The sequence below is a fragment of the Anser brachyrhynchus genome (assembly GCF_964034855.1).
Source record: "Anser brachyrhynchus genome assembly, chromosome: 2".
Lineage (NCBI taxonomy): Eukaryota > Metazoa > Chordata > Aves > Anseriformes > Anatidae > Anser > Anser brachyrhynchus.
In genome coordinates this window covers 76494876-76514102 of record NC_137695.1, presented here as the reverse complement: position 1 = coordinate 76514102, position 19227 = coordinate 76494876, and the positions used below count along the sequence as shown (strand labels likewise).

Here is a 19227-nt window from a genome sequence, read left to right as displayed (position 1 = left end):
TTAATTGCAACTGGGAGGGAAAATGGAGTGGAGAAAAAGACACATTCTTAATGAAGAAATTGTTGAACTTTCATAAGGTTTTCTTTAGGGGAAACTATAAGTTGTTGATAGGTTTGGATTTGTTTTTTCTTGTCTGTTTAGTTTTTATTCATACATTTGAATATGTTCTCACTTCACTGTCTGGAAAAGGAAATATATCATTCTAAATTCTCATTCCTTATTCTTCAGAATTTGTAGGAAACTTAAGCTTTAGTAAAACATTCTTTTTCTCAATATTCATTAACCCCATGGTAAGTCTCCACATTTCAGCAGTTTGTCAAAGTAAGCAGAATGATGTTTGTTACTTACTACTGCAAGTAAAATGTTGATGACTTTTCTTGTGCAATTCCCTGAAAAGTTTGTTCCAGTTTTTTCAGATGGGAATCTTAAGAATGCAGATATTTTTAATCTTTTGGTGCCATCTTGTGGCAAGACGATAATTATATGAAAACTAGTTGCTCTTTTCCAGCTTACACTTCTATGCCTACCAGCAAAATACTTTGCTTTGGTGATAGATATGTATGAATTTTTATACTAAATGTAAAATATCAAGTCATGCACAGGAAAAAATCTTTTGGTTGTTTCTTTTCTTGATCTTTTCATGTACATTACTACAAATATTGATTTGTGAGACTTGAGAAATCTCACAAAAATTGACTATAGTTACCACATAGAAATAGATTTTTAGTCCTTAATGCATTAGAACTCTGTAGAATGCTTAAATGCTTTACTAGTTCAAGGCAATTGTCAATAGATTTTTATTGTATTAGTTCATTAGATCTCTGTAGAATACTTTAATACTTAGCTAGCTCAAGGCAATGTTCACTTTAGCATCCTGAAATGTTTAGCAAAAGCCAGTATCCATGCTAGCATTCTTATTTTTCATTTTATTTTCTGGTTTAGGTTTGGGAAAATTCATACCAGCCTGCATGCAATAAAAGCAATAACAGCACAGGAATGCTGTTTATTTTCGTGGTATTCTCACTGCAGTTCAGCAAGATCAGTGTTTTTGGTTTTGAGCTAAATGAATACTAGTTTAATACCTGTGTTTTTGAAGGTAATGCTTGTAGATGTTTGCAATCAGTACAGATAACATTCTCACTCAATCTCATAAAGAGTTTTCTGTGTGGTAGTCCATATTTGCTTACTTATTTGTCTCTGAGTTCCAGTCATGCTGAAAGTCTCTAGATGCAAAAATATTCTTTGTCAGTAGATGGAAAGGAAATCAAGATGTCAGTCCTGCTTTCACGTAAGCCAGTGATTCTCATTCTTTCAAAAGAAAGGATGATTTTCTCTCTCTTCCTCTCTCTTCCTTCTCTCTTCCTTCTCTCTTCCTTCTCTCTTCCTTCTCTCTTCCTTCTCTCTTCCTTCTCTCTTTCCTTCTCTCTTCCTTCTCTCTTCCTTCTCTCTTCCTTCTCTCTTCCTTCTCTCTTCCTTCTCTCTTCCTTCTCTCTTCCTTCTCTCTTCCTTCTCTCTTCCTTCTCTCTTCCTTCTCTCTCCTTCTCTCTTCCTTCTCTCTTCCTTCTCTCTTCCTTCTCTCTTCCTTCTCTCTTCCTTCTCTCTTCCTTCTCTCTTCCTTCTCTCTTCCTTCTCTCTTCCTTCTCTCTTCCTTCTCTCTTCCTTCTCTCTTCCTTCTCTCTTCCTTCTCTCTTCCTTCTCTCTTCCTTCTCTCTTCTTCTCTCTCCTTCTCTCTTCCTTCTCTCTTCCTTCTCTCTTCCTTCTCTCTTCCTTCTCTCTTCCTTCTCTCTTCCTTCTCTCTTCCTTCTCTCTTCCTTCTCTCTTCCTTCTCTCTCTCTTTTTTTTTTTTTTCCTGAAAGACATTTATTTAGTCTGGTCCAAATAACCTCCAAATATCTTGATGTCTTTGAAGATCAGTTGCTGGTTATAACTTAGTGAGATATTATAATACCCTTTTTTCCACTTAAGGGGTCTGAAAGCATATAAGAATTATAAGTTCTCATATCTTAGGGCTACAAAGCACTTTGAAACTTTGAGTTTCAGTCCAGTACTATAGCCACAAATATTAAAAAATAAATAAAATAAAAACCTTACAAGTGCTTCTTTTATTATTTTCCTATCTTTCAGAATAGAATTTACTCATCCAAATTAATCCTGGCTGAAGGAGGACATATTATCAAAATGAGTACCAAATGAGAACACTTTTCAGGTTCTGATATTTAAATGGAAGTAGTGTTCCAATTGGATATTCTTACATTGGAAGATGCTTCCATCACTTTCTGTACACAAAGGCAATACTGTTTCATTGTGCATGCTTTGTAAACTTATACAGAGAACAAAAATATGATAGAGATGCTAATACAAGATATGTTTTCCAGTAATTACTGGGTATATATTAAAATGTTGTTCACTACAATGTGTTTTGTAATAGGCAGTCACTAGCTGATGTACAGTTGTATGCTGCAACAGCTAGTGAGAGTGATAAATCAGTCAGTTGTTGAAGGGTTCCTTTTGGATGGTTAGAGACTGTGATTTTTCTGATTAGGGTTAGCTGGGTTAGCCAGAGATAAAACTCTTGCCTGTCAGCTAGACCAGAGGGAAGAATCACAACATTAGTGCAATAGGATATAGGATCTCAACAGTTTTGTGTATGAGCAAGAGCTGTGTCCATTCAAATTTTTCCTCCTCACACCAGTAAAATTCTCTTGAAAATTAGCTCACTTGAATGCTTCACTCTTTCCGTATTTTGTGGTGTTTTGTATAGTATGCTTTACATACAAGATTAAAGTGGTAAGTGCCTACTGAAAGGAAGAATTGCAATTGCTTTTTCCAGTGCATTTACTTGGCATGAATGTCCTTATGAGAGAGACAGACCTAAGTCTAGGGTATAGACTTTTTGATAAAAATGTTATTGATATTGATAAAAAATATTATTTGCATAAAATAATATTTAACAATATAAAATTATTATTATTAAGACATTAATAATAATATAAAATAATAATTGCACAAATAATGCAAATATTGTGACATATAGAGTATGCCAATATTAATTACATTGAAATCTACACTATTATTTGTATTGTACCTTTTGCAATGCATATAAAACCAGTTTCAATATGTTTCTATTTCTGGCTTTCTAGATCTGACAAAGACAATGTCTAGGCCTGGAAGAGATTTTTCATTTTGTAGCATCAGAAATATGTAGTCAGTATATCACAGAACAGTATTTTTTTGTCATTTCATGGTAACTTATCTATGAGATCTTTAAAAGCTTTCTAGAAAGTTACTTACCAAAATTTCAGTTTCTCAACATCTTATTCTGGATGAATCATTTTCATTTGTGTATGTGCGGTACTGTAATTTTCTTGAGGTTATATTTAATGCCAACCAAAGGCAGAATATCTCTAAGAACTTTCAAGAGGGGAAAAGTATGCTATGCTATGTATATTAAAGGTCTTTTCTTTTTTAAATTTGATTTTTTTAAAAATGTGTTTACCTATAAAAACTGGAGGTGAGGCAGGACATCATACTTCAACAAACATGGAGCGAAATAGGCAACAAATCAAGCACAGATGCAGAACAATAATGTAGCACATCATAAGTTATCAAAGAGAAGGTCCCCAGTGAAAAGCGGTTGTGTATATGCAGCACAAAAAGAAGAAATGCAACTGGTAAGCCAAAAGATGTGAAGGAACAGAGAGAGAATTGCTTGGAATAATTGGTATGTATACCTGAAGGACTTCACGAAATTAAATGGATGCTTATTTGAACAGAATTCTGAAATTTGAAGAAAAGATGTTATAAAGATTGCATCTCTTAATCCATCTAGGACAGGAGGAAATAGCCTCAAGTTGCACCAAAGGAGGTTTAGGTTGGAAATTAGGAGAAATTTCTTCTCAGAAAGGGCAGTCAGGCATTGGAACGGGTTGCCCAGGGAGATGGTGGAGTCACCTACTTGTGGGTGTTTAAGGAAAGGTTGGATGTGGTACTTAGGGACATGGTGTAGTGGGTAATGGTGGTGGTGGGGGAACGGTTGGACCAGATGATCTTGGAAGTCTTTTCCAATGTTAGTGATTCTATGATCTGAGAATGCACAGCACCAGCCTTCAAAAACTGAAGTGTTATGGAAGATTTCGTATGCAAAAAAAAGTACAATGTTCAGTGAGAGAATAAATGGTACTTTGACCAAGGATTTAAGCAGAGATAAAGTTGACATAAGGTTAGGAGAACTTACTGCTAGATTGGCTAAGAGGGATGTAAAATAAAGGCAAGGGATAAAAAGATGATGTAGATGGTTAGGAAAATGTTTTGGAAAGATGAAATAATTCAAAGTATCATTGTCTTCACTGAAGTTAAAGAGCAAATAGGAAACTGTCAATTAAAGTGATTATTTCCATTTGTGGAGCTTCTAGAGGTGAAAAGAGAACAGAAGTTCTTAATGATTTTGTGACCATAGTCTAGAACTTCTGGTAATCTGTCTAGTACCATTCAGAATCTGTTTTTGAAAGAAGCAGAATTGCTAGAATTTCTTCATCACAATTGCTAAATCCCTTGCATGTTCCTTCTGCAAATTGCACCCGTTGAATCGTAGATTTTTATATTTCAATCCCAGTGTGCTTCATTTAGGTAGGTAGGTAAGTAAATACATTATTTATGCTGGGAACTGTTATATCCTGTGTATAAAGGGGAGACTGAAAAGTGTCTGCCACAGAGCTTGTCTAGATGATCAAAAGGAAAGAATGTTTTTTAAAACTGTTTCTGAGGTTAGTCTGTCAGATAAGATTGATTGCTGATCTGTGGAACTTGTATATTTAGTGTGTTCTTCTGACTGTCAAAATTATTTATGTCTAGTGTGACTACCAGCTAGACTAAGCAATGTGCACCTAGGCTGTGGCAGCAAAGGAAGAAAATTCATCCTCCTGTACAACTGCAGTAATATATAACTGACATGTTTCAGGGTCTGACTGCTTAGAGAAATTCTAAACAAGATAACAAGGTCACAAAAGCACAAGATCCCAACGACTGTGAGTGCTGCCCTTATGTACAAGACAGAGGTGTGCCATCTTTTCAGACACCTGCAATAGCAGTCTGAATGAGTTTGTTACTACATCTTTGCCCTTCAGAGATTACAGTAGTTAAGGCAAAGCAAGAAGTGCCATTTAAATTGAAAAGAGAAGTGTTAAAACAGGAGCAGTGATACTGATATTTTGGTTGAAAGAGCTTTCCTTTACCAAAGTGAACTTGGCTGTTTCCTCACAAAGGTGAACAGAGAAGCCAAATACCTCTCCTATGAGGAAGAGCTGAGAGTGTTCGGTCTGTTCGGTCTGAAGAAGAGGAGGCTCGGGGGAATCTTATCATTGTGCATAAATACCTAAAGGGAGAGTTCGAAGAAGGTGGAGCCAGGCTCTTTTCAGTGGTGCCCAGTGACAGGAAAAGAGGTAGTGGGCACAAACTGCAACACGGGAGGGGGTTGGACCAGATGACCTCCAGAGGTCCCTTCCAACCTCAATCATTCTGTGATTCTGGAAATCTGTGATACATACACTACCTGCGGGTGAAGCACTTGCTTCCTTCACTACCTTTTACAGTGTTGAAGTAATCTAGACTGGCTTTCAGGTATGAATATGCAGCACTAAGAAAAAAAGATAAAATTATCAGTTGGACTGATATAACAGAGTCCACGTGCTTCTGAAAGAAAACTGTATCTTTCTGAAATGTACTTATATACTTGTCTTTTGACATAGAACCAACTGAAATGCTTACATGGAATTAGCTGTTATTTTTGCGTATTATAAAGAGAATGCAGGAGACCAAGGACAAAATAAATTTTATTTCATTAAAAATGGGAGCAGAAGCCCTGCTGTAGCATTTTTAAAACTTTATTTTCCTAATTTAAAAATAATTCAGTAATAGCCTCACAAGATCTTGGTGCAGGAAAGAAAATTTTCAGAGAAATTACAGCCTTGTGTCTCTAGAATTTTAGCTTTCTCCAACAGCATTCAATAAAGTTCTCTTCAGGTAAAGGTAAAAAATAAAAAAAATCTCGGTAGATAATCCAGTAGTTTTACGGTAGTCTTAGACGAAGCTACAGCTATTTCTAGATGCTCAAATAGTTTGTGACAGCTGATTTACATGAGTGATAACTGACCAGTTCATGAGCTTTCTCCTGGTCGGTACACATTCCTGTCCATGAGATTGTTTTGCAATGTTTGCACTTTGAAAAGACCAAGTCTTTCTTATTAATAAATAAATAAATAAAAATAAAAAGTCCTGAAGGGGGATAAATAAGTGTTAATTTACACTGCCTCTTTCTGTGCTTTTTGGTACTTTCTCTGAGAGGCATTTTATTTAACAACAGCAGTCAGGTGCTGTTGTCGATTAGGCCATGCTTGAAATATTAAGTACTTGTTCACATGTAAGAACCATGTGTCTAAAGAACCAGAAGATGCAGGGGTAGGCAGCACTGCAGAAGCTCCTCATTGTCAGCAAATTTCTGATGCTCTCTCCCTAATTAATGGAAGAAAAGAGCTTGCCTGTGGGCCTGTGAGGAGGATTAAAAGCCACCTCCTACTATGTATTACAATCTTGGAGGATGTACTGAACTGCAGAAGTTGTGACTTTATGCATGGGAAACCCCAGCATTTTGTGTATGACTTAAGCCTGCACTTAATTTCCATTGTGTTTGACAGGATTTGATCATATATATAAACGTAAGCACGTTTAAATTGTTTTTAACACTGTGTAGATACAGATCCATGTGCTTTGGCCAACTTAGTACTTAATGAAAGCTGTGCCTTGTTCTGAGACCTTCGTTATCTAGCAGAAAATTAGAATAAAATGGCTCTGTATTTCTGGTATTAACTGGGTGTTAACCATCAACCTTATCTGTTTGTGTCTCAGTCACTGCTTAGTGCTGTTATTAGTGGTGTTAGTCAAATGGTGTTATGTCCAGGACTTCGAAGTTATTCAGACATTTTACTGGTTTCCACCTAGATTTTAGTAAAAGGACACTTTCAATCCCTCGCATCATTCTTAGACTGCAGTATTTTATTTTTTTTTCATAACCTTTTAATGATGTCCAATAAGTATTTGTCAGGTAGTTGGTTTAATTAATTTAAAGACCAAGGTGAGCATTCTGTCTCCATAAGGAAGTGCACGGGACAGTTGGAATGAATGAATTACATATAGAATGTGTGTGACCAGAACTTCTTCTGGAAGAGAAGCACAAAATGAGAACATATGCTGAGCTGATCATTCTTACTTCCCAGGAAGTGTTTAGTTGCATTTTTGCTTCAGTGTGCACCAAACAGAAATTTTCATATCCAAAACAGTATATAGAATTATATATTGGGTAAATTATCTACATGCTCTCTCACTTAAAAGGCTATGTTGCTGTAAGTCAAACACCGTCAAATATTTTAGAATTATTAAATCTTCAATGGAAGACTGACATAAAATTATGAGGGAAATCAAGCCACAAGCTTTCGTTTCTTTGCTTTTATTTTTGATCATTTTGCCCCTAGGACTTTCGTGTTTGTTGTGTTATGCTTTATGTATTTCTGTTCATAGATTGCCAAAATTATATGCATACATCAAATAGTTGCTCAACTGTTCTGTTGAACAGAACTCGTTTCTCAGAACCTGATCACCTGCTTTCTTTCTGTGCAGGTGTTCCTTTTGTGTGTGTGTGTTCCTTTTTACGTATCCTGTTCTTTGCTTACAACATACCTATGGTATTTGCTTCTCACTTTGTTTTTCCTACCAGTCACAGATGTGTGACTTTCATCTGTATGATGTAACATTATGATATTTTGGATACCCTCACAAATAATTTTCTTTGTGTTTTTATTTATTAATTTATTTTTATTTTCATTCTCTTACTGATTTTTGAACATGGATTTTATGGTATGATTTGCAGCTTTTCTACATTTTAAGACTGTTAAATGTTATCAACAGTGTTCATGCTGTAGAGCTGTAGTTCCTGGATAATTTTCAGTATATAATAGATACTATTTATGAACATGTATTTAATGATAAAGTAAAGCCAGTTTTTATCATATATCACTAATCAGCTATTAATAGCTTAATAAAGTACTGTGGCTTTTTTGTTGGTTTGGTTTGTTTGTTTGTTTTTCAGTTGCAACAATTGTTATGCTTAGGTACTGCCCTTTCATCTATTCATCCACTCTCTGGTTGATTGCAGAACAGAGAGAACCTTGGGGTCACTGAAGAGCTTTAGGCCTTCTTGTTTTCCAGAGAACACTTTATGATTAATGAATACTAAAACAAATAAACAAAAACCCACCAGTAACAAAAAACATACTCAAACCACATCCATTCTACTTCATTTGAAGTGCTGTTAAATTCCAGAAGTTTTCTGACCTTGCAGATGGTCAGGCAGTACACAAAGATTATTTATTGAAATGTGAAGTAAGTTATAATTCCATAACCATTTTGTTTTGAATCTGAACTGAATTAACAATCCATATTCATTCTAGAGAGGGAGCACTGCTGTTATGATGGTATACCTAGTAAAATCTAAAATCAAGTTTTCCTTGACTATTCATGGTCATCAAATAATACAGTTATGAATGCACAGACATTGAGAATGGCATTCTGGTTTGCTTTCACTTTGGAATTTGTTCTACTAGTTGGGTTGCTCTAGATATAATCACTGGGGTCCCTTCTTTGTAAAGACACCCTGGTGGGACTTGCCTGTCCTGCCCAATATCCCTCCATCTGCCTTGAAACGCTGCGCTACGAGAACTGCTTGTGAAAGGGTTGAGGAAAAGTGCTTGTAGGGAAAAGGAAGAAACAGGAAACCTGGATTATCTACTGAGAGCTAGTAAGTAATTTCCCAATTGAACCAAATTTTGATTTTTTTATTGTTTTAGATTTTTTCTCTAAATTAAAAATTAATTATTTGTGTCGTCCGTCCCCCCCCCCCATTACTTTGGAAATATAACATTTTATGTGTGATGATAAATGACATATCACATTAGAGCTAAGTGTGATTTGAAATGGCTGAAATATCTAAAAGAATCAGACATCATATTGGAGACAGGTCATCCTTAATAGCGATGTGATTATAGCTTTCATACTATTTTCCTCTTTCAGACAGCATCTCTTCTGCATGCTTGGAATCATTCCATCTTCCTCTCCTTGAAGACACAGCGGGTATATAAGCATTAACCATTGTGTGTTCTGGCCCTTGGGCTATGTTTCCCATTTCCAGTGATGTTAAAAGGTACTTCTGAAAATCCGGTATTCTATAGTGACAACCCTGAAAAAGCAAACATAGAGTGAGCTGCTACTGAACAAAATATGAGTAGGCATTTAGTTTTTCAAATTATGTTTAATCCCCAGAGGGCTGTAGAAGACAGCTACAAATATTGCTTATTTTATGTTGCATGTAGGTTAACAGACTTTTTATTTTTTTATTTCTCAGAATAGGATTTGAGTAATTAAGATTGTCTCCAAAAATTTGTTTTTCATACTTTGTTCACAGTTACTGTGTGGAAGTGAAATATATTTGAAAGTAAATGTCATATATAAAGGCTTTTTAAACTTTTTCCAGTGTAAATAAAATGAAGTTCTGGGTTGGTCTTCTGGGTATAGCACTTACAAGATTACGGATGGATAGAGGTGGAAAGGGAATTTAATCTCCAAGACAGTCTTAAGAGATGTATTGTACTATGCAAATGTGTGCTAGGTCTGTCTGTAGATGTAATTATCATTAAAGTACCAAAAGAAAAAAAAAATCATTCACTAGGCTGGGCTATTTTTTTTTTTTATCCTACCTGTCAGCTACAAATCATCTAAACCATTACTTATTGTCATGTTCAGTAGACATGGATAACAGATTATTCCCCGTCCCTTTGCAGAAGCCTTTTACATATTTGAATGTTGTAACTTGCTCTCCCTTCTCACAAGCTTTTCTGGTAAGACCTATAGGCACCAGTTTGTTCGACTGAATGACAATGGTCATGACACTTCCTCTTTCACCCTGGCTTGTCCACACCTGTCTTGAGGTGCAGTGTTCATAAATGGTCTTACCATTTTAGCTGAGCCTTTTCCATTGTTGCCTAAGTAGTGAAGAGAGACCTCATTTTTCTTATAGGTAGCAATCTTCTTCATATATCTTTTTTTTTTTTTTAAACAGAAGATACTGTTAGATCATATTCAGTGATACAACCTGTATATTCAGTGATCCATTGGCCTCACTAGCATTTAGATGGTTGGCATTTAACAATTTTTCTCTGTCCACAAGGCGTGATAATTATTCAATTATAGAAAGAATTTAGAGTGGAATTGAAGTGGAAAATAAGTTTTTGAATAAGAGAATCTCTAATTATTCTGAAACTGCTTCAGACAATTCTTGTTCTAATAGCAAATTCATTAGGCTCAGCACTTTAAAAACCTGTAATTTGCAGTGGCTAGTATGTGGCCATTGAGCCATGCCTGATTCCCATGCTGATGTGGTTTCGTTTTATCAGCACAGGAATGCACTGACAGACAGTCGATGGTTTTCCTGACTGTCTTGCCACTGAATGAAGAGTCCCATCACCTGATATAATTGGTTTGCCCTGCGCACAGCTGCACACCTTGTCCATCACCATTCCATCTCCTTCAAGAGGAGTTCATGTCACTTCCCACCTAACAGACATTTCTGGATTTTTCTATTGCTTCTTGATATTTGGTTCTTACACAGATGACAGGATTGCAGAGGCTGGCTATTTTCTTCAAAGTTCCCCAATTCATCTTTATTCTGACATTTTCCTGTTTAATGTTGAGATCATACCATCTTGCTGCCAATATTAACTAGCTACATGGTCTAAATTTACCATTAGAAATAACGCTGCTGAGAAAAGACATTGCACTCTCCAGCTTCCTCCATTCTATCTGTAAAATCTCTACTTCTCCACTGATTATTGAACTGATGTTTTTAATCTTCCTCCTGTTGCTAATGCTCTTACAGAATTATTTTAGATGTGTCTGACTTCTCATTTTGCAGCTTGACCATGTCCATTTTAGCTCTTTCTTTGCCTGTTTCTCCCTTATGCTCATATTTAGCAAGATGATGTATTTAATATTTATGAAATTCCTTATGTTTTGAATGAAAAGATAGTGGCCTAACCAAAGTTCATTCTTCATTGCATTTCCAGTCCTACTTTTGGACTAGAGAAGCTTTTGTTAGTGCCATGTAGTCTCTTTCAAGAGCTGCCTCCTCCTTTGTTCTTCCTGCCTATCCTGCACATATTATCATAAGCTTCCAGGCCTACAGGATACTTCAGTATTTCTCTATTATGCTTATATGATTTTCAGCTTCTAAAACAGAACCCTTCACAATTTTCTAGGTTTGCTCTCTGTGCTTTTTGTATTACTGTAGGGATGTCAAGAATGTTTGATATATCACTAATGTAGTATTTTTTTCATCCTTCCTGGCTTGCTGTCATGTGTTCTTTTTATCTTCTTTGACCATGGAGGATAACCTGGACTGATTTCCAGGTATTTACTTTTTGTACCTGAATTATGTGTTTCCGTTTAGCATCCTCTTGTTTCATCTTACTTTAAAATCCTCTTTACTAATTTAGTAACTCAATCTTCTTTCTTTGTTTCCCTCCATGTCCCATAAGAAAGAACTCATCTTCACCTAATAGCTCACTGAAAAATGTCCCCTAAGTGGGGAAGCCAAAACAGTCAATATGACATCATTAGTCATTAATATATTTCCAGAATATTATGTTTCTATAAAACTGATGTTTCCTTCCTAATGAGAGGGTTCTCTGAAACATAATGAATAAAAACAGCTTGCTAAAAAAAAAAAAAAAGGACAGTAAGAGGTCATTACAGATGACGATCATTACAGATGATCGTCCACGTACTGTGGACGATACTTGCATACCTTCACGTAGATGAGCAGATCTCAGCAGTTTACATAAGAGGTTTTTGGGGAAGGAGTATTTCCAACTCAATTTTGGAACAGTTTGTAGAACAGGAACTGGGAAAACTCTGAGATACAGAGGCTTTGAAGAGGCTGCTGTCCAACTGTAGACCAGAGGCAGGGGCACACGTGCAGTATCTTTCAGGACTAAGGATGGAAAGAACAGTAGCAGTGCTGCTGCTGTGGCCCAGGAGCTGCCTGACATTACTTGGTGCTGACCTCACTGGCTGCCAGGTGCTGTTTGATGTCTTCCCTCTCAAGTCGCCAAAAAGGTGCAAAGTTTTCAGTGGTATGACTTTCATCATCATATTCAGTATGTGACCATTTTTTAAACATCTGTGCCTGTCTTTTAGATCTGATGAGTTGCTTTATTTTTTCTTTTCACTGTCATTCAGTAGCATTGTTACACTGAGTAATGTGATGAAGTACTGGAAATGGTAGGTTTGTTCATAGGCACAGGAAAACTTTACACTTGATTTCTTCAATCTTCACTCATATAACAATTATTAGAGATGATATATCTATTTTACTGTATAACAATATTTAAAGGAGAGGGAGGAATTCATTGCTTGACATTTTATCTAAAGCTTTGCTAATGTGTATACATATATATATATAATACCATTGTAGTTCTGTGCTTCTGATCACTTCAAGAAAAAATCCTTGTAGGTTTTTTTTTTTTTTTAATATGCTAACATATACTTTAAATATATATCACATTGTGCTCTGAGTGACATCAGTGAATATCTTCAGTAAGTACACTTCAGTCACTGAAATAGCTGTCTTTTTGTTGCTGAAACTGAGAACAGATCCTTGACATCCCTGTAGTAACATAATGCTTTTTATTGACATCAAGCTAGCCTGCCTTTCTCCAACAAGTGTTTGGAAGAGGACTAAAAGAAATACCAGGAATAAAATGAAAATGTTAGGAAAAGAAGGGAGAACTGTCAACATACCAATGAAAATCTGTGTTCAAATTATAGGGTACAATAAATAATTTATTGTGACTAGCATTTTATGGAAACTGGTGCAAAAGTGAACCAAAGGAGCCATAAGAAAAAACGACGACATCAAAAGCAGTTGATGGGATATATTACCATTTAATTGATGTGACCTTTACAGCCTGTTAAGAATCACTTTTACTTCCAATTTGGAAACTGTGGGGTTTTTGGACCTTGATGAACATTCTTCTCCTACATTCATCTGAAGTCCTAAGCTTTTTGCAATTGCTTCTCTTACCATAAAGCAAGCTACAAATAGGCAGCTTTAAATTCAGCATTGCTTCTCCATGTTGATGCTAGCATTGGGTCCATGCATTGTTCTTGGCAGGTACAAAAAATAATGCTTGGAGCAGTATGACAAAGATTCAGCCTGCCATAAGCCTTCCAGAAGTGAGAAGCTGGGTGCTGTTCTGTAAATATATCAGGCAGATTGGACAAAACTTTAGCGACTAGTTAAGTCATAGTATGCCTTAGAAGGAAATGGATTTCCTTCCTCAGCAGTGATTTTCGTCACAGAAAGTCAGCATTTCTTATATCAACACCTCCCAGAATATTTTTTTCCAGAAGGTATCTGGGTATGTTGTATCTGTATGTGTACTTTTGTATGTGTTTCTTCGTAGATTTTTTTTTTCTCAGCCAGCATTTAGATGATAGTGTTAGTGAAGACCTGAGAGTCAGATTTTTCTGATGACCTTGCAACTCAAGTATGTAAAGGACTGTCTGTGACAAGCAGTTCTGTGTACTTCTACAGTGCTTCCCTCTCTGCAAGTGTTCTGAATGCCGGTAAAAATGTTGGTAAATGCACAGATCTGGTTCCTGTTTTCCATTCTAAATATGGAGTAAAGAAATTTTATGTAAAATGTCTTAGCTGTGGAATTTTGCAACATATTATATATTGTCACACATATGCTACTTATATAAATATTTGCCACATAAAGAGATGTGTATTTCAGTTAGATTATTTGCTAAAATTAAGGAACTGATTCCTTCTTTGACAGACTTGAAGGAGTCTGCCTTTAAGTAGGCAAATTCCTGATGTCCTAAGAATTCATCTTTGTTCAAGGCAGTTTTCTCAGGGAACTAGATGATGTTTACATAATTATGTATTCACTTAGGAGGAAAGAATGAGAGGGAAGTCTATTTATCACAGAGAAGCCACTTTGTTTGAGTACATGGTTGACTCTTGGAATTAGAGAATTATTTTTCTGCAGTCTCCGCATGGTTATCTATTTGGGTTCTTTCCATGAGAGATTTCTCTTCACTTGCTGTTACAGACCTTTGGTAAGCTTACGGAAGAATGTTCTGTAGAGAAAAAATGTGTACATATTACCTAAGACATTACCACACGTTAAGAAATTGCACTGAAACGTTAAATATAGAATCATAGAATTATAGAATATCCCGAGTTGGAAGGGACCCATAAGGATCATCAAGTCCAACTCCTGTACTCCAAACTCCTATAATACAGCACAAGGTAGGAATCATCCCCTGTAACACTTTAAAGCTTTTTGTAGAAAAAAAATGCTTTGTGGTCAGTAAGCTTCTAAAATCAATACATCATTAATTATTGATAATTTGTATCGTTTGAAAAAAAGACAGTTTAAAATAAAACGATGTTAAATAAATAGCTGTGGACATTCTGATGAAGCAGTCTCTAACTCTAAACAGAAACAAAAGCTAGAGACTAGATAAAAATTGTCAAAGAATTGCAATAATTTATGTATTTAATTTAATGTACTATTTGATTTCCAATGACTATTTCCAAACTGTCATTTATTCATCTTAGCTTCAAAATACCAAAAATAAAATGCAATAAAATAAAACAAAGGAGGGAGGTATTAGAAAATTTTATAACTACTGCATGGATAATAAACAATTTCTTCACATGTAAAACCACAGAATTCATGGTAGATCAGGTGTATTGATTTAAATCAATGATTTTCCCTGGGCTAAGTGTAATTAAAAAAAAACATTATAATGTCAGGAAAAAAAAAAAGTATTGCTTTTCTAACTCTATTTTCTAACTCTATTTGTAAAAATATATATATTTTTAGCTAAAACTATTCATTGTTTCACAAGAGTTAGATAAACCTATGTCATATGAATCCGTTTTCCTTTGACCATGGCAAAGTTACCTTGCAATTGTAGTGCAGCATCCTAAGTTGTCTTGCAGTCTGTTTTAGTTGTTTGTTTGCTAGCTAAATGGTTAAAACAGTATACAGTATACAGTGTTTGCATTTTGTTTTCTGGTTGATATGGGTGTGGCTGGAAAATCATTTGAGCAAAACAGTAGTAAGACTCAATGCCATTTTGGATAAGGTGTGGACAGACATAGATTCTATGTAGTAGAGACACTTACAGCTTTTCATTTCTAGTCTAGAGATTGGTGTTACGGAACAGATAATTTGCCTGGATGTGATGAAGAAGGACTGGTTATTATTGGCAGGATAGTTGTTCAGGATAGTTGTTATTGGTTGTTACTTTACTCATGTCAAATTGCCATGGATAAGGAATTTGTGACTATAGTGATACAGGGGAAAAAAAGAACAAATGAAGCACAGCTGAACAAGCTGATCAGAGGGGACTTATGAGAGAAGCAGAAGTAGTTTTACTTGAAACAGAATATTGAACAGAATTATTAATCAGATATAAACACTGAGAAGAATTCCATAATATGCTGCCTGCAGAAAATTTCTAAGATGGAAAAGGAAGAAAATATTCATATATACGAAGCAATGGTCTGTACTTATTTTGGAACTAGGAATAAAACAAGGTCAAGGTAAAAAAGAAAAGCTGGAAGAATACAGCTACAATTAGATATTTTGACAAATTTTAGTATTACACAGATTTCTTTCTCTTGTTTAAGTTGGTTTTGGTAATGGCAGAACACAGCCATTTTAATTTGATGAAATGTTTTGGGGTTACAAAACTAGAGCACGACAGACTATAATTGTTTTATAGAAAGTGCTGTCTGATAGATGGTTGAATGGCTTGTAAAGTTTTAAGTTATCCAGGTCTGGGCACAGTTAATTGTTCATTTTATTTCTATGTATGTTATGTATCTACAAACAGATACAAGGATACTTACTCAGCAATGGATATATAGCAATGGAAATATTGCATACTAAAGAGACAGGAAAATACCTGTTTTAAAGGGAAGCTAACAGAAAACAAAAACCATTCAAGATGCTGTTTAGGTTTTTAATTTTTGTTCTCCTTTCTTTTGAGCAAAAAGGATGAAAATTCTTCAGCAGATGCTGGTTTCAAGTAATACATGGATAGACACTAGTTCCTGTATATTATCTGCAAATTGCTAGTTCACAATATTCCAGTGTTCCAGTTTTTGATGTCTGATTAGACAAAAAACCAGACAGCATGTTTTGTAAGAACAGAAGGATAAATTCTGTTGCTAAAGTAATCCTCACCTGTCTCACACTCAAATTACCATTTTTTAATATATCAAATGCCCACAATAAAAGTAGAAAATTAATTTAGTATTTGAATTATCACTAATATAGAAATTTGTATGAAATTTCTTGAATTATCTGCAAATGACATTGAATCCTCATTCTTTTAACTACAGAATGGTGCAAAAGAAAGTTGAATTTACTGCACAGATGTTACTCTGCAGTTCAGTAAAAAAAAAAAAAGATAAAAAATGGAAGCCAAGAAAGGTTATATTCTGCTAGCTACTATCAAACGGTTTAATGCAGTCTGTTGTATGATTGCTTCATATCTATCATTGCTTCATATCCCCAGTGACCAACAAAGAGAAGAAAAAAAGAAGAAAGTCTTTTCACTCAGAAGGATCATGAACAACCCAACCTGTTCAGGTGTTCCCAGTGCTTCACTTTTCAAGTCCCTAAATAGAACAACAAGAGTAGCCTGAAATTCATGGCCAGTTGGAGTTATTTGTGATTGATACATGGTAAATTAGGTCTTGCAAATCTTTTTTTTTTTTTTTTTTTTCAAAAATGTGTTAGCACCTTGGAAAATATTGCTGAAAACACCAGTTTATTCTTTTTATTATTATTACTATTATTTTTATTTTGTGTGGTTCCTAGTAAAATTAATTGGTGTTAGAAAGTAGAAAGCAAGAGAAGTGAGATTTTGCCAGAATGCAGATTAGCAGCAACTATAATACATTACCTGGCTACATGGGTTTGATTTTTCTTCCTCAGAGGCTGTCTTGAATGAAATGACTACTAGGTGGCTGCCACTCTCTACCTTTTTTTTTTTCCAATGTTTCATCAACTATTAAAACTCTACATAGCGTTGAATAATTTCAGTGGGAGGGACTATGAGAGATCCTAAGACTTGGTGATCAGAACAAACTCCTGGAGATGAATGAACTCAGTTAACATCTCTATCTGATTAGCTGCCGTATGTATGAAATTTGTGAATGATTTTGGAGTTAATGAAGTCATACTTTGGAGAGAAAATATGCTGGGCTCCTTTCTTGCATTGATAAATTTTTAAGATCGTATCTTACAACGTATAATACCTAGTAGGCTTAATGCCATAAGACAATGCTTTTTTTTTTTTTAAACACACTCTTGGCCAAGTGCCAAGCCAATAAATTCAAAACTTGAATTCAAGGCCTCAGATTGAGTGAACTTTTCTTAAGGATCTGTCTGTCATCTTTCCTACTTCAAGGCAGTATGGGCAGACCACCAGAAAACATCTCAGGTCAATGCCAAGGTCTGGGAAGTTTCCCAGTCTCTTTTTCTCTTCCCTTCACAGATCTTTTAAGAACAAGCTTAAATTTAATTACATGGTATTATGCTAGGCTTTCTTTAGTCGATTCACTGAAATGCTGACTTTCACTTGCACCGGAAGATCTTTCCTTCCCAAGGTAAAACATGGGAAGGAAAACATGCACACATACAAATATGGGATGAGCATTCCTTTTAAATTGTACTGCAAGTCAGAGCTATTTTCTTGCTTGCTGTCTTACACCTCTGCTTGCAAATGTCATTAGTCTGGAATATCTTCTTCATGTTGTATACGAAGGATGTTACTGCTTCACTACTTGCTGCTAAGCAAGGTTTGGGAGGAGATTAGGAAATGGAGGGTGCTCATTCTCTGCAGTCGTTTTTCTCTCACACTCCACTTTGTCCTGTTTGTCAGCATGGGCCTTGTTTAGCTATTCTTTCTCCAGTGACAACTGCTCATTCAGGAATCACAAATGGATTCCTGAAATTGTCTTAGATCTCACATCTTTTGAAGATAAGCGCTGCTCATGCTTACCCACAAAATTCCACTCAATATTTCATTTGACTCTTAGGTTTCTTCACTTGGGGCAGTGAAGCAGAGAGATAAATCCTTCCCATGTACCAAAAGCCATTGAAGTGATTTCAGTTTTGAGTAGCTTCTTTAGAGAGAACAATGTCTCTCCTGTATGTCTCTTTATCAGTTCCTGACACATCATGATTCATTCTCTTATTATTTATCAGTCCTTCGTATTCATGTTTAAATAGGTTACCACCTTCCTCTTTTTATATATAGTCTGACAAATTTTAATGACAGCCACCATGAAGTGTTACATTTATTTTATACATATTTGAAAGTGATACATGGACACTTTCTGGTCTGTACATCCTCTCTCATATAATAGAATAGATACCATCTGTAAAACGCGGTTAGTCTTGTTACAGACTATGGACATGCTGCTTATTATTCCACTGTCTCGTTGCTCATCAGGCCACACTCAATTGCACCAATGCTCTATTACTTAAGTTATACATCTACAATAATTTAAGTGTATTTATAGCTCTTCAGAGCGTAGTTTTATCTTACAGAGAGGTGCTTAGTATTTTTTCTTTGTCTACACACACACATACCTCATTGAGCAGCTGAATGATTTAACTTGGCTAATACTATGTTCATTACAATTCATAAACTTGATGACCTCATCAAACAGACTTGAAACAGGATGCATAACTACAGGCTACATAATAGAAGTCTCTCCAAAGAGGATAAATGAAAGACCATTCAGTATTGTACCTTGAAACTTCAGAAGATGCAGTTCGCCTCCCTGCCCATCACATAATTGCTCTGCAGTCTCAGGTGATCACTTAGTCTGTATTCATCTGAGTTTCTTCTTCACAGAGACTAGAATAAAATAATAATATATTGTTATTGTCTTCTGTTGAATAATAGGAAAGAGTATATTCTTTCTCTGCTTCTTGGATGATGCAATAATGAATACCATAAGGACTGTTAGTGTTCATAAGGACTTGCTGAAACTGTAATGATCCAAGGACTTACAGATGAAGTGTA

At 35.5% G+C, this 19227-nt stretch overlaps 1 protein-coding gene across 5 annotated transcripts in view; it reads left to right on the top strand.

Annotated features, from left to right (window-relative positions):
• LOC308189035 (cadherin-10) overlaps positions 1-19227 on the top strand; it is a 96866-nt gene that overhangs the window by 10244 nt on the left and 67395 nt on the right. Inside the window, exon 2 of one of the 5 annotated variants that reach the window (XM_080578629.1) lies at positions 9118-9247. The exons of the other annotated variants lie outside the window; for them this stretch is intronic. The gene's annotated coding sequence lies outside the window, so the exon portion shown is untranslated. The remainder of the gene's footprint in view (positions 1-9117; positions 9248-19227) is intronic. 5 annotated transcript variants of the gene reach the window in all.